At 42.1% G+C, this 16593-nt stretch overlaps 1 protein-coding gene and 1 non-coding gene across 5 annotated transcripts in view; one reads left to right on the top strand and one right to left on the bottom strand.

The window, feature by feature from the left end:
• The window catches only part of CDK14 (cyclin dependent kinase 14), a 710477-nt gene that overhangs the window by 517597 nt on the left and 176287 nt on the right, over positions 1–16593 (bottom strand). The window lies entirely within an intron of this gene.
• Positions 9203–9310, top strand: LOC130027863 (U6 spliceosomal RNA). The gene has a single exon (XR_008793082.1). It is a non-coding gene; the product is annotated as a U6 spliceosomal RNA (small nuclear RNA).

Here is a 16593-nt window from a genome sequence, read left to right as displayed (position 1 = left end):
CCTCCTGGTGCTGATCTCAGCTATTCTTGGGTATTAATCTCATTCTTTGTCACTTTATATCCCCCAGATGAATGCAATCTTTCTATGTTTATCCCTCTCTTTCTGACTCATTTCGCTTAGCATGATACTTTCCATACTGTACCACTTGTATGTAAATTTCATGACTTCATCTTTTCTAAGAGCTACATAGTACTCCATTGTGTAGATGTACCAAAGTTTCTTTAACCAGTCATCTGTTCTTGGGCATTCAGGTTTCTTCCAGTTTCTAGCTATTGTAAAGAGGGCTGCAATGAACAAACAAGTGCAGATGTCACTTTGACTATACATTTTTGCCTCTCTGGGATATATTCCCAGGAGTGGTATTGCTGGGTCAAATGGGAGCTCAATTTCTAATTTTTTGAGAATCGTCCATACTGTTTTCCAGAAGGGCTGAACCAGTGGACATTCCCACCAACAGTGAAGGAGTGTCCCTTTCTCGCCACATCCACGCCAGCATCGGTTGCTTTTGTTCTTTTGAATGTGGGCCAGTCTCTGAGGTGTGAGATGGTATCTCATTGTGGTTTTGATCTGCATCTCCCTGATGATTAATGATGTAGAGCATTTTCTCATGTGCTTTTTTGCCATTCGGATTTCTTCTTTGAGAAAGTTTCTGTTCATTTCATTGCCCCATTTTTGGATGGGGTTGGATGTTTTCTTCTTGTGGAGTTTAACCAGTATTCTGTATATCCTGGATATCAACCCCTTGTCAGATGTGTATTCGGTGAATATCCTTTCCCATTCTGTAGACTGTCTTTGTATTTTGGTCACTGTTTCTTTGGAGGTGCAGAAGCTTCTTAGTTTAAGATAGTCCCATTTATCTATCTCTGTTTTCACTTGCTCGGCCAGTGGCGTGGCATCTTTGAAGATACCATTAGCTTCAATGTCATGGAGGGTTTTGCCAACTTTATCTTCAATGTACCTTATGGTTTCTGGTCTGATGTTGAGGTCTTTAATCCATTTTGATCTTACTTTTGTACATGGTGTTAGGCAGAGTTCTGAGCCTATTTTTTTGCATGTAGCCGTCCAGTGATGCCAACACAATTTATTAAAGAGGCTTTCCTTACTCCACTTCACATTACTTGCACCTTTATCAAAGATTAGATGAGCATATGATTGAGGAGAGATGTCAGTGTATTCAACCCTGTTCCATTGGTCTGCAGTTCTGCCTTTGTTCCAGTACCATGCTGTTTTAATTATTACTGCTTTGTAGTACAGTTTGAAGTTCGGGAGGTTGATTCCTCCCATTTTCTTTTTCCCAAGAATTGCTTTAGCTATTCGTGGGGGCTTATTGTTCCATATAAATTTCAAGAGTGTTTGCTCCATTTCTTTGAAGAATGTCATGGGTATCCTTATAGGGATTGCATTGAATTTATACAATGCTTTTGGTAGTATTGCCATTTTGACAATGTTAAGTCTCCCGACCCATGAGCAGGGGATATCTTTCCATTTCCTCATGTCCTCTTTTATTTCCTGAAGTAGCGTTTTGTAGTTTTCTTTGTACAGGTCCTTTACTTCCTTAGTTAAGCTGATTCCTAGGTACTTGATTTTCTGGGGCACAATTGTGAACGGGATTGATTTTTTCATGTTGCTTTCTTCTCTCTCACTGTTTGCGTATAGGAAAGCCATGGACTTTTGGGTATTGATTTTATAACCTGCAACTTTACTATACGAGTCTATTGTTTCTAAGAGTTTTTTGGTGGAAGTTATTGGGTTCTCTAAGTAGAGTATCATATCATCTGCGAATAGTGAGAGCTTGATTTCTTCCTTTCCTACCTGAATGCCCTTAATATCTTTTTCCTGCCTAATCGCTATTGCAAGTACTTCCAGTACTATATTGAACAGCAGTGGAGAGAGTGGGCATCCCTGTCTCGTCCCTGATCTTAGAGGGAAGGCTCTCAGTTTTTCCCCATTGAGGATGATGCTTGCTGTAGGCTTGTGGTAGATGGCTTTAATTATGTTGAGGAAGGTCCCCTCTATACCCATTTTGGCTAGGGTTTTCATCATAAAGGGGTGCTGGATCTTATCAAATGCTTTCTCTGCATCTATTGATATGATCATATGCTTTTTATCTTTTCTTTTGTTGATATGGTGGATTATGTTGATTGATTTCCGAATGTTGAACCATCCTTGCATCCCTGGGATGAATCCTACTTGGTCATGGTGTATGATCTTTTTGATGAGTAGTTGGATTCTATTTGCTAGTAGTTTGTTGAGGATCTTTGCATCTGTGTTCATCAGGGATATCGGCCTGTAATTCTCTTTCTTTGTGGTATCTCTGTCTGCTTTTGGTATCAGTGTGATATTTGCTTCGTAGAAACTGTTTGGAAGTGTTTTTGATATTTCAATTTCGTGGAAAAGCTTAAAGAGCATTGGGAGTAAGTCCTCTTTAAAGATTTGGAAGAATTCACTAGTGAATCCATCCGGGCCAGGACTTTTGTGCTTGGGGAGACTTTTTATTACCATTTCAATTTCCTTGATGGTGATAGGTCTGTTCAGGTATTCCAGGTCTTCTTGGTTCAGCCTTGGGAGTCTGTAGGAGTCTAGGAATTTATCCATTTCCTCGAGGTTTTGATGTTCCGTGGCATAAAGCTTCTCAAAGTACTCCCTGAGGATCCTCTGAATTTCTGTGGTTTCTGTTGTAATGACCCCCTTTTCATTTCTGATTCGGTTTATTAGGGTTTTCTCTCTCCCTTTCTTTGTGAGTTTTGCTAGAGGCTTATCGATCTTGTTAATTTTCTCAAAGAACCAGCTCTTGGTTTCATTGATCTTTCGGATTGTTTTTTGGGTTTCCATCTCGTTAATCTCTGCTCTGAGTTTTATTATTTCCTTTCTCCTGTTCAGGTTGTGCTCCTTTTTTTGGTCCTTCTCCAAGCTCTTAAGCTGTGAGGTTAGGTTACTTATGTGTGCTCGCTCCTCCTTCCTGAGGAATGCTTGTAGAGCTATAAACTTTCCTCTTAACACAGCCTTTGCTGTGTCCCATAAGTTTTGGTAACTCGTGTTCTCATTTTCATTCGTTTCTAGGAATCTTTTGATTTCCTCTTTGATTTCCTGTCTAATCCACTCGTTGTTCAATAGTGTACTGTTTAATTTCCAGGTGTTTGATTTAGTTTTCTGTTTTTGTGTGTGATTTACTTCTAATTTCAGCGCATTATGGTCTGAGAAGATTGTTGATACAATCTCTACCTTCTTAATTTTATGGAGGCATGTTTTGTGGCTCAGCATGTGGTCTATCTTGGAGAATGTTCCATGTACGCTTGAGAAGAATGTGTATTCAGCTTTTTGTGGATGAAGTGTCCTGTATATATCTACTAAGTCCCTTTCTTCCATTGTTTCCCTCAAATGAAGTATGTCCTTGCTAAGCTTGAGTCTGGTTGATCTATCAAGAGGTGACAAAGCAGTGTTGAAGTCTCCCACTAGTATTGTGTTGCTATTGATGTCTTTTTCCAAATCTATGAGTAGTTGTTTTAAGTATTTTGCTGGTCTCTCATTAGGTGCATATACATTTATTATTGTAAGTTCTTCCTGTTGTACAGATCCTCTGATCAATAAGTAATGGCCTTCACTGTCTCTTATGACCTTCCTCACTCTGAAATCAATGTGGTCTGATATAAGGATGGCTACCCCAGCTTTTTTATGGGAGCTGTTTGCCTGTAGGATTGTTTTCCAGCCTTTGACTCTGAGTCTGTGTTTGCTTTGACTATTGAGATGCGTTTCTTGCAGGCAGCAGAATGTTGGGTTCAATTTTCTAATCCATCCTGCCACTCTATGTCTTTTAATTGGTGAGTTTAGCCCATTGACATTGAGAGAGATTATTGTTATGGGATTTTGTCCCATTGTTATGTTAAAATTGGGTGTATTTGAGGGGCCTTTCTTGCCTTAAAGTAGCCCATTTAGTTGTTCTTGTAACCATGGTTTTGAGTCTATGAAGTTCCTGAGCTGTTGTTTGTCTGTGAAACTGTGTGTTGTTCCTTCTATTATGAATGAGAGTCTTGCTGGGAAAAGTATTTTGGGGGAGGCATTTATTTCATTGAGTTTTTTTACTATGTCCCACCACTGTTTTCGGGCCATGAGGGTTTCATCAGAAAAATCAGCTGTGAATTTTAAGGATGCTCCTTTGTAAGAGATTTCTTTCTTCGATCTTGCTGCTTTCAGAATTTTGTCTCTGTCTAAGGTTTTGGTCATTTTGATCAGAATGTGTCTTGGGGTATTTTTATTCGGATTTCTTCTAGCTGGTACCCTTCGGGCCTCCTGAATGTGGTCACAAGTTTTCTTCAGCTCTGGAAATGTTGTAGCAATGATGTCTTTGACAGTTTCTTCTTCATCGAGGTTTTCTTCCTGTCCCTCTGGGACTCCAATAATTCTTATGTTACCCCTCTTGGCTTCATCACGATCTTCTCTTGCCATCTGTTCCCGAATTGTGAGTCTCTTTTCCATTTTCTGCTCTTTTCGGGAGAGTCTCTGAACTTCATCTTCGAGCTCACTGATTCTGTTCTCAGCCGCTGTTACTCTGCTGCTGAGGCCTTCCACTGAGCTTTTCAATTCGCCTACGAGATTTTTCAGGTCTGACATTTCTGATTGCATTTTCCTCATTTCTGCCTTCAGATCCTCTTGTCTTCTATTGGCATTGGTTTCCATTGTTTCTTTTAATTCCCTAAGCATCCTAAGTAGCTCCCTTCTGAATTCCTTGTCAGAGAGGTTGTCTAACACTACAGTACTGTTGGTGTCATCTGGGCTAGACTCTTCAATATGAATGTTTGGTGGGCTTTTGCGTTGCTTTACCATTGTGAGAGGTGTGGTTTAGTCCTTCACGTTCAGTGTTACTATTCTGCTTGATATGCAGTGTGAGTTAAGATAGGCTTATGAGTTATTGGTAACTGTATTTCTAGTGGCTGAGCTAAAATAGAGAAGTTTCCATCTAAGAAGTTAGCTTATGGTTGCTATGGAATATGTAGTGGGAAAATATTTCGCGGCCGCGTTAGCGGCCGCGGCTCCGGAAAGAGTCCCTGGCACTGGGCGAGGAGTTGGGAATGTCTCCTGTTTGGAATTGGAGCCGTTCAGCTTTGTTGCCCAGAGCTGGGCCTCTGTGCCCGTCCCACGCGGATCAGGGGTTGAAAACCGGCTGTCTCGGGGCTGTTTCTAGCTGCGCGTGCCCAGAGAGGAACCCAGGCCCTTGGGGGCGGGCTGTACCTGTTGGAATTGGAGCCGTTCAGCTTTGTTGCCCAGAGCTGGGCCTCTGTGCCCGTCCCACGCGGATCAGGGGTTGAAAACCGGCTGTCTCGGGGCTGTTTCTAGCTGCGCGTGCCCAGAGAGGAACCCAGGCCCTTGGGGGCGGGCTGTACCTGTTGGAATTGGAGCCGTTCAGCTTTGTTGCCCAGAGCTGGGCCTCTGTGCCCGTCCCACGCGGATCAGGGGTTGAAAACCGGCTGTCTCGGGGCTGTTTCTAGCTGCGCGTGCCCAGAGAGGAACCCAGGCCCTTGGGGGCGGGCTGTACCTGTTGGAATTGGAGCCGTTCAGCTTTGTTGCCCAGAGCTGGGCCTCTGTGCCCGTCCCACGCGGATCAGGGGTTGAAAACCGGCTGTCTCGGGGCTGTTTCTAGCTGCGCGTGCCCAGAGAGGAACCCAGGCCCTTGGGGGCGGGCTGTACCTGTTGGAATTGGAGCCGTTCAGCTTTGTTGCCCAGAGCTGGGCCTCTGTGCCCGTCCCACGCGGATCAGGGGTTGAAAACCGGCTGTCTCGGGGCTGTTTCTAGCTGCGCGTGCCCAGAGAGGAACCCAGGCCCTTGGGGGCGGGCTGTACCTGTTGGAATTGGAGCCGTTCAGCTTTGTTGCCCAGAGCTGGGCCTCTGTGCTGTTTGTTTCTTTACCGATGAAATGGCGTGTCGGATTTCGGAAGGGAGAACATTGGGAACGATATATCCATCCTGTGGAATTTGGTATGTCTGCAAGTGGACATGGCTATCGAAGAGATTTGAGTAGAAGTCATGGATAATCTTCTCCATTGCCATTCTGGAGGATGTGATGGATCCATCAGGACTTCAGAGGGCAGTCATCTTGGTCTTGTAGTTGGCGAAGGACAGGCGGGCGTAACGAATACTTTTCCCAGCTTCTGCCGCATCTACCAGTACTTCTGCTCTTCTCTCTTTGAGGTCTTCCTTGATCGCATCTCTGCACTGCTTTGCGAGCTCAGACATTAGCTTGCGGTTGCCTGAGGCATGCGCCAAACCACGCTGGCGAATTAGCTCAAGAGTTTTCGAAGACAGGCGTTTTTTTGTGGCTATCTCTCTCTTGGAGTTCCTCACACATTCATGCAGGTGCTGAACCAGTCGATCGTATTCCTCATCAATGTTGTCAACAATGGCATCTTCCCATGTTGCCGCAATAGTGCCAAAGAGTTCCCAGTTGGTGGTCGTTCTGGGAGTTCTCTTTTTGAACTTTGCAGCCCTTTCTCCCCGCTCTGTGAAGTAGAATTTTGCACGAAGGAGACGGTGGTCCGATCCCGTTCGAAATTTTGGGACAACAGCGACATCAGTCAGTCAAAACCGTCGATTGAATATGATGTGGTCTATTTCGTTGTGGAATCGTCCACCAGGAGACTCCCATGTCCAATGTTTAGATTCTGCCTTCTGGAACTGTGAGTTACCATGGATGGTCTTGGTCAACATGATGAACTCAGACAGTCTCTCACCCTGTTCGTTCCATTCTAAGCCATGGGTCCCGATGTGAAGTTCTTCAGCTGATCTTCTCGGTCCTATCTTGGCATTAAAATCACCCACGATGATCTTCTAGAAGGTGTGGTCTTCTTTATAGAACTTCTCCAGCTCCATGTAGAACTTCTCGATTTCTCTTTCATCATAATGAGATGTTGGTGCATAGACAACGAAGATAGAAACTGCAGGCAGTGAGCCACATCTATCCAAATGTAAACGTCCGATTCAGGTTGTTAGGCATTCGAATGAATCAATGCTCTTGGCCAAGTTTGTGTTGACAACGACACCAATGCCTCCGACACCTCTTTTATCGCATGTTCCAAGGAACAATTCTTCTCCAGTGTCGAAAACGGCATGGTGAGATTCGTGCCTTCTTGTCTCGGTCAGACCAATGATGTCGTACTTGATCATTCGTGCTTGTACCATCAGGTCCTCGATGGATGCATCTGATGCTAGCGTATGTGCATTGAAAATACAGACGATCATTTTTGTCTTCCTTCGTTGTGGCAGCCTAGTTCGGCCTTGAGATTTTGTCGGCCTCTCCTTTCTCATCCTTCTCAGTGCTGCCATGTCGGTGAAGCCGTCAGGGTCAGGTGAATGAGACCAGTTGTAGTTACTGGTTTTGGCATATCGAATACACAACGGATAGCTTGCCAGGCTCTTCCATGCGGGCGGAATACTCTCGGTAGCTTTCCAGTCTTTCTGAGAGGGATAGAGGCTTTTGGGGCGACCTCTAATCACCCTTGTAGGTGTTACCATATTTGAACCCTATCAAATATGGTACGACAATTCCGGAAAATGGGTATTTAGTGTCTTATGATGTGTCGCGTGGCCGCTTTGCGGCCGTGCGGGTCCGGAAAGCGTCCTGGAGTGTGGCGGCGGCTGGGTAGTGGAGGTAGTGTCAATAGTGGAAGTCTGCCAGTGGGGTATTTATCTGGGTAGGTTGGGTCTTCTGTGAGAGAAAAAATCCGGAGTTCCGACATCCGTCGACGATCAAGAATCAGGGACGCTGCCTCATTTGCCAAGGTGTCAAAAATCAGATGGGCTGGTCACGTAATGCGATTTAAAGATGACCGCTGGACTAGAGCTGTTACTGACTGGATTCAACGGGATGTCAAAAGACCGCGTGGCCACCCACTTACCAGATGGTCAGACTTCTTTGTGAAGATCATGAACAATCGGTTTGAGACTCTTCATGTTCCCAGAGCGAACAGATGCCATTGGGCTACACTAGCACGCGACAGGGACAAATGGAGACGCTACTGGCGCCCGCTCGAGCAAATCGACGACTAACGGGAAGTTAAGTGATTAAGTGATTAAGTTGATGTGGCTGGAGAAATGCAAGTAGTGAAGCAAGGAACAAAAAAAAAAAAGAGAAATAAACCATATTGAGATCTACTAGCCTGGTTAGGCCAGACTGCAAATACTTATGAACTCCAAATGCAAGTGTTTTGCTATGTTTTTTAAACACTAGAATAAAAAGTACATATAACCACTAATGTAGAATATGTAGCCATAAAAATAAAATAAATAAAATATACAATCTCAAGTAAATTAGGAAGAGTTATAAGTGGAAGAACAATGAAGAAAATGAAGAACAATGAAGAACAATGAACTAAAAAGAACAATGAAGAAGGTATAATAGGGTAAGAAGTGGTAGGTTTGAGAAGGTACTCAATTTAAAAAGTGTGTTAAGTATAAAAAAATCATAAAGAAGGAAAGAAGGAAGTTAAATCCAAATAAACCAGAGATTACAGTAAACATAAAAGTACAAGGTTCTTCTATTTACAGAAAATTATAGTATTATAAAGAAAAATATCAAGAGGAGTTTTGCCCTCAGGACTTTAAGTGTAACCCTAAAAGTCTCTGAATACTGTTACTGTTGGGCTGATCCCCAGTACCTATGGACCCAAAAAACTTCACACCAGTGAGTGGACCGTAGTACTGAGTCACTTGGAATACGTGGCCAACTACTGCTGGGAGTGACCCCTGAGTTTCCTCAGTACTGCTCAGGAGTACCCCTCACAACTGTCACTGTCACTGTCACTGTCCTCCTATTGTTCATCGATTTGCTCGAGCAGGCCCAGTAACGTCTCCATTGGAGACTTTGTTGTTACTGTGTTTGGCATATTGAATACATCACGGGTAGCTTGCAGGCTCTGCCGTGCGGGCGAGATATTCTCGGTAGCTTGCCAGGCTCTCCGAGAGGGGCAGAGGAATCGAACTCGAGTTGGCCATGTTGGCTGTGTGCAAGGCAAATGCCCTACCCTGTGCTATCGCTCCAGCCCACTCCTCACAATTAAGAAAAAAAATTAATGTGCTATTGAATAGGAAGAAAAAAAAACACTGAAAAAAGATTTTTATAACAGATTTTTATAACAAACTGACAGGTGAGAATTTAGTGAAACGGACTAAATTTGTATATCCCATAAAAATGGATAATGAAATATATCAGGAAATTTAAGGAGATGGATATATACACTAAAATTGAAACAATACAGAGATTAGCATGGCCTCTGTAAAAAGATAACATGCAAGTTCATGAAGATGAACAGAAAATATTCTTAAATAAGAAAAAAAAAAAGAAACAGATACTGCAGCATGTAGGGTACCTGCCTTGTACACTGCATATGCAGGTTCTATCCCTAGTACCACAAATGGTCCTCAAACACCAAAAGAAGTGATTCTTGAACAGCGAGCTAGGAATAAGCCCTGAATATCATTAGGTGTGGAAAGAGGAAAGAAGGAAGGAAGGAAGGAAGGAAGGAAGGAAGGAAGGAAGGAAGGAAGGAAGGAAGGAAGGAAGGAAGGAAGGGAGGGGAAAGAAAGGGAGAAAGAAGGAAGGGAGGGAGGGAGGGAGGGAGGGAGGGAGGGAGGGAGGGAGGGAGGGAGGGAGGGAGAGGGAAGGAAGGAAGTTAGTTCCATCATGGAGGGAAGAAGAATCTACATATTTGCGCCAAACAGTGAGCTTAGATTAGTCAAAATTCCCGCTGAGACTAATATCCAATGACCTAAGAAACAGGGGCCATGAGGACTGGTCCACGGTTGGAAGCTTGCCACCAATGCATTAGGGACAGAGGGCAGTTAGGAGGATAGAGAAGGGACCACCATACCAATAATATTTGGAAATGGTTACTCTCGACAAGAAGTGAGTACTGAAAGTAAGTAAAGAGATATACATGATAAATCTTCAGTACTTGTATTACAAACCATAGTGCCTAAAGGAGAAAGAGAGAGACAGAGAAACAGAGAGACAGAGACAGAGACAGACAGAAAGAGAAGAGAAAGAGAGAAGTGCCTGCAATCAAGGTGGGGGGGGAGGAAAATTAGGGACATTGGTGGTAAGAAATGATGTATATTGGTGAATGAACAGGTGCTGGGACACTGTATGATTGAAATCCAATCATGAACAATTTTGTACCTGTGTACCCCACAGTGATTCAATAAAAAAAATAAAAGTTTAAAACACACACACACACACACACACACACATACACACACACACACACAGAGCCACTAAAGCAGCCTCCACTGCCACCAGAGCCTGAGGTGAGAAAAACCTGCTGTGTAGCTTGTCCAGGTAGAGAGAACTGGCATAACACCTCCTGGCAACCCCACCAAAAAGACCGGTCCCTGTCCCCACTGACACCAGAGATTCTGAAAAACAAAACAGAACTCCATATCAAGAGATACATAGAACCTCCTATTAGAAAAACAAACCATGCACCCTCCCCCCACGTACACACGTTAAAACACCTAAGAAATCAATCATTACGACACAGATAGGGAGAATTTAACAAACTGAATTTAAAATAGCTACTATAAGTGATTTGCATGATACCCTTTCAGTAACAATACTGCAAACTACAGTGCCTAAAAGGAAAATAAGAGAAGAGTTATCTGTCATAGAGGCAGGCTACAGGGGCAGGGAAGGTGTGTGTGCAGGGGGGGGGGGTGCGGGGGGGGAAGGTGGGCAAGAGAGAAACAGGGGATATTGGTGGTTGGAAAGGTGCACTGATGAAGGGATAGGTGTTGGAACATTGTATGACTGAGACGTGGTCATGAACAACCCTGTAACTATATTTCACAGTCATTCCATTTTCTTTAAAAAGGGGGAAAATATGAAATGCATGCCTTGTGTGTGCAAGGACCTCCCCCCCAAACAAACCCAAAAAATAAATAAATAAAATGATAAGATTGCTTTCCAAAAATTAAAATAAAGATAGCTGCTATGGGGCCCAAGAAGATAGTTCAAATGATCAGATCACATGTCTTGCATATTTAAGATCCTCAGATTCAATCCCTGTCACCACATGCCCAACCAAACACTGTCGGGTGTAACCCCAATGACCTCCAAACACCATGGGCCCCACCAGCCCTGCAGCACTGGACCCTGTTACCAATTTATCTGGTCCACACTGCTAGGCCAAGCACTGCTGATTGTGGTCTTGGTACCCTAAACTCCACTAGTTGTGATCCCCATAAAATAAATAAAGTCAACAGGGAAAAAGGAACATGAAAAAAAGTCAATGAAGTGCAAAGATATCAAATGCACAGCAACAGAATGAAACATTAATAAAATAATAAAGGGAGTTCAGAGGGGGGCGGGTGAGAGACCTCCCCACCCCAAGGGACCCAGCTCCAGCAGCTGAAAACCTCCACAACCCAACCTCTGCCATGCTCAAGGCTGCTTCCCCACATGCTTGGGCCAAGCCTCACATATGAGTGAACATATTCCTGGACAGTGTGGCTGCAAAAGGGACACATCATAAGACACTCCGTACCCATTCTCCATGATACACACTATATTTGATGGGGTTCAGATAGTAGGCAACAAATCATGGAGGGAAATATATATATGCATATATACATATTTTCAGATATATATACCAAAGCTCACATCACCCAAACTTTAACAACATGTTAGTGATATCCTATAGAATGTCTTAATGGCTCTTGCCAAAATAAAATAATCTTCACACTGTTTCCTACAGGAACATTTTTTTGTAAGCATGTTCAGTAGTTCTTCATGACAGACAATACAAAATATATTATTTCGGTTATGTTTTGGGACAGGAATTGGGCCTGGGATGGAAATACCCCGAATTTGGTGGTGGGAAGGTCTAATAGTGGTGGGATTGATGTTTGAATATTAAATGTAATCAAATATTGTAAACTAACTTATAACCCACCAACTGCCCCCGGCGCCGGCTAATCCCATCAACGGCCAAGACCCAGAGACTATAAAACCTTCTCCTGGAAGAGAACAGCGCAGAGACTCCTGCCTCTGCACCTGGCTGTCCTCACCGGGGCCCCTTGGAGGAGGGTAGGTTGAGTCTCCCTCCCCACTCTGAGCAGAGCCCCAGCAGCTGAAGACCTCCAGTTCCAGCCACAGCCATGCATAAGACCACTCTCCACACATTCGGAGGAGCCTCATGCATGAAGGAACTGGCTGAGGAACTCAGGTGTGCGGGACCCGGGGCGTAGATCTCCAAGCCTGTTCGGATTGGGACTGGTGCCTCCTCCACCCAGACCCCCCATCTTCCAATATGTAGGCATTACACCCACCAACTGCCCCCGACGCTGTGTAATTCCATCAACGACCAAGACCCAGAGACTATAAAACCCTGCTCCCGGAAGCGCTTATCATCTAGTTCTTACTCTAGAGAACCTGGCAGGCTACCAAAAGTATCCTACCCACATGGCAGAGTTTGGCAAACTCCCCGTGATGTATTCAATATGCCAAAAACCAGTAACAATGATGGGTCTCATTCTCCTGACCCTGAAAGAGTCTCGAATGTGGCACTTTTTAAAATCTCAGGGCTAGGACGAAGGAGACGTTATTGGGGCCTGGTCAAGGAAATCGATAAACAACAGGAAGACACTGATACAGTGATACAGTGAACTTATAAAATAAATAAAATAAATAACAATTTAAAATTAAGAAATTTAAAAATTAATAATAAAGAGAGTTAATTCTGCACCGGAAACTAAAGCTATTTAAAACAATGCTAAATAAGGGTTGGGGTCATGGTCACGGTCCTCCCATTGTTCATCGATTTGCTTGAGCGGGCTCAGTAACGTCTCCATCATGAGACTTGTTACTGTGTTTGGCATATTGAATATGTCACGGGTAGCTTGCCAGGCTCTGCCGTGCGAGCGAGATACTCTTGGTAGCTTGCCAGGCTCTCCGAGAGGGGTGGAGGAATCGAACTTGGGTCAGCCATGTTGGACGCTTGTAAAGCAAATGCCCTACCGCTGTGCTATCGCTCCAGCCCAAGGGTTGGGGATAGAGTTCAAACTGTAGAGCACATGCTAGTGCACCTCTGGGAGTAGGTTTGATGGCCCCTGACAACAGTCAGGCCCAACCATAATGCCCTCATCACCAGGCAGGCCTCACCAAGGGTTCCCAAGCACAGCTTAATGAGCCTCTATAAGAAAAATTTCAAAGATGCTAGATAAAAAAAAAAACTCCATGAAAATCATAAAGAACAGCTCACTCTCTCAGAAGAAAGATTCAGAAAAACTGATAATGAATTCCAGTAGTGACTCAGACCAAAGAGGAGACAGAAAAAATTTTTTAAAAATTTAATTCTTAGAGAACTATCAGACTCCATTAAGAAGAGGAAACAAAATATATTGGTTATACCAGACAGTGAAGGAAGGAGAAGAGAACAAAGTGCTGAACAAAGAGAACCAAGTCAAAGAGATATCAGCAAAACTTTTTTAACCTAAAGAAAAAGATAAACATAGAAATCCAGAACATTAATAGAACACTCAGATTTCTGAATATACAACAAAGCATGTAATTGTTAAATTATCAAGTCAATAACATATAAAAAATATTGTCTACTAAGGAAAAGAACATGTAAAATTGAAAAGCACTCCAATCATCAGGCTATCAGATTTCTCAGCAAAAATTCTTCAGATTAGGAGAGAGCAGAGTGACATACTCATAATTCTAAAAAATTAAAACATTCAGTCAAGAATATTCCAGGCTACAAAAATGATTATTCAAATATGGAGAAACACAGAAACCACAGCTAATGAGGTTTACAAACACCAGATATATGATGCAAGAAATATTGAAGAGATTTTTTATTGGAAAAGAAAAAAAAAACTAAAGAACATGAATTTGGTGATTAAAAAGTAATTTAAAAAAAGCAGGAATATAAACAAGAATAAAAATAACAAAACTTCCAAGTGGAGTAAGAATAGAATCTGTTTAGTTTAAAAATGATCGGTGGATAGCAGCACAAAACAAAAAGAGATGATGCTTAATATATATGAATTGAAATATACCTCATGATAAACAGGAAACTAAACCCCAGTGCAGAGACACTTAGAAAGAAACTGACAGTCATCAAGGAATCATCAGAAGGAAAAGACAAAGAAACCATAGAATAAGAATGGGGGAAAGCTGGAATGGCAATAATAAAACCTTCTATTCCAAATATTAATAAACTCCTTAAATATGCATGGTCAGAACTCACCAACCAAAAGTCTTAGAATGGTTTTATGGGTTACTTTTTTAAAAAAAAAAATCAGGATACACCTAAATTAGACATGTAAGAAAACCATGAGATACTAAGACAAATGCAGTGAAAATCTAGAGTAGGTAGTTTATACTAATATCAGAGGAAAAGACAGGCACTGCTACACCAGCTACACTCAGTGAAATACTAGCCAGCTACTTTTTTTCACGTGAACTTCTGAGATAACATGAATGTAACTTGAAGTGTTTATAATAAGCAAAATAACTCAGGAAGTGAAAGACAACAACCAGATGGTTTCACTCATACACAGAATATAAATAACCCAAACAAATCATTTGGCAAGCCAACATTTAACTCAAGATATGTGAAAAGCATGGTTGTTACCAGAAAAAAATGGGGGAAGGGGAATGAGAGGAATGGGCCAAGGGAGTCATCTCAATAGTATGATGCCACTAGAAATGTAATACTGGGTATGGTGAGACTTCTACGTATACAGAGGTGCCCTCAGTGTACACAACCTCCAATGCATGTGAGCACCATAACCAAAGTGTACAACCCATAGCAAGAAAGCAACTAAAGATGTGCAAGAACCACTGTCAGAAAGTGTGACCCTAGGCAAGTATGAATGTGATCACCACAGTGACACCAGCAAACAAAATGTTGTGACTCGTCCCCACCCCATTCCGTGAACACATATGCAAGCAGTGTGTCTAAAATTCGATGATTCCAAGTGAGAACAGCAGCAAACACCAAAACCAAGTGCATGATACCCAAACATCAATCCTAACAATAAGGTGAAGAAAATGGGAAAATATTTTTTTAATTTAAAAGCAGAAAAAAAAATCTATAATCAACTTTGAGACAAATAACATGTTTGAGATATATGAAACAACTGATAGCTGCAGTAAAATAAAACTGTCAAATCCACATTAAATGATACAACAGCAAACATCAACAGGGCAAGCATACAATTGGAGAGATATAGACTTGCTCTGAGATTACTACTGAGATTTCTTGCACACTGCTCCAGGTAGTGTCCAGTGAAACCGTATGTGGTTCTGGAGATTGAAGCCAGACTCCTGCATGCTGAGCATCCAGTCAGCCCACTGAGCTATCTCTCTGGTCCTGGGCTTAAATATTTAAATTAATGTTATTCAATTATTCAATTAATTATTCAAACGTTATCCAAAAGCAATGAAAAATATATATATCAATATTAAGCACAAGTTTAATATTCACTGAAAAATGACTCTAGATTGAGATATTAAGAATATCTCAATATGCAAAACCACAGAAGCATTTTAAAAGGTACTTTTCCTTAACGAAATTCAGTAAGTTGCAAAATAAGAATGAAATGTTGGGGTGCAACTAAAGGGGTTGACACACATGTCCTGCATGTGCCCAACCCAAATTCAAGTCCTGACACCACATGACCTCCCCAGCATAGTCAGGTGTAGCAGTGAAGGCTTCTGTTCATATCTGTGATGTCCTGCAAGGCCCAAACAGCGAAGTATTTCCAGGTTCTAGTGACTGAATCACAGGCCCTGTGGACCAAGTTTCACCAAGAATGGCCCCCAAGTTTCTGGAGTACTGCTGGGGAGGCCCTGAAAAAATATGTTGAAAGCTAAATAGTTTACCCACATGAGTTCAAAGGAAAACAAACTGAAAAGTTCACAAATAAATATGTAGCACAGAAGACATGTCATTTTAAGATTCATGGGATGCAGCCAAACCAATAACAAAAGAAAAATTTATGTTTGTATGCATTAGAAATGAAGAAAGTAATATAATAAAGACATTTAACTATAATTAAAGAAAGAACAACAAAAGACATAGTAAGGACGGATTGCAACAAGCAATGGTCCACCTGTTCTTTTCCACAAGAAACAGATAAGGAATATGAACCATGGGTTGCACTGAAGGAAGTCAAACTTAATGGAAAATTATATTCAAAATGTTCTTGACTAGTCCCGTGTGGGTTATATATCATGTATTTTTCATCACCAGGAAACAGCTTGCAAATGTCACACTTTACCATCACCCTCCTGAGCCCAAATTTTAAATAGAAATTTTTTAATCTATATTAAACTTTAGTATAATATGATCTTCAATGGGAAAAATATTATGTTCACAGTTCCACTCTAAATTATCTAAAATCAGAATAAGGAGCCTCTGCGTTTGTTTTTTTATGCTCTTTTCAGAATAAGTCCAATGTACGTAAAGGGAAAAAGAAGCAGAAAATTATCTCCTTTATGCTATTAGTAGATAAACTGCTAATGCATATTTAGAGCAAGACCAAGACACTGCCACACAAAATAATTAGTATGAGAATAGGGAGAAAATTTGAAGCCCA

The sequence above is a fragment of the Sorex fumeus genome, unplaced genomic scaffold (assembly GCF_029834395.1).
Source record: "Sorex fumeus unplaced genomic scaffold, SorFum_2.1 ptg000037l, whole genome shotgun sequence".
NCBI lineage: Eukaryota > Metazoa > Chordata > Mammalia > Eulipotyphla > Soricidae > Sorex > Sorex fumeus.
This window is presented reverse-complemented; position numbering and strand designations above follow the sequence as displayed.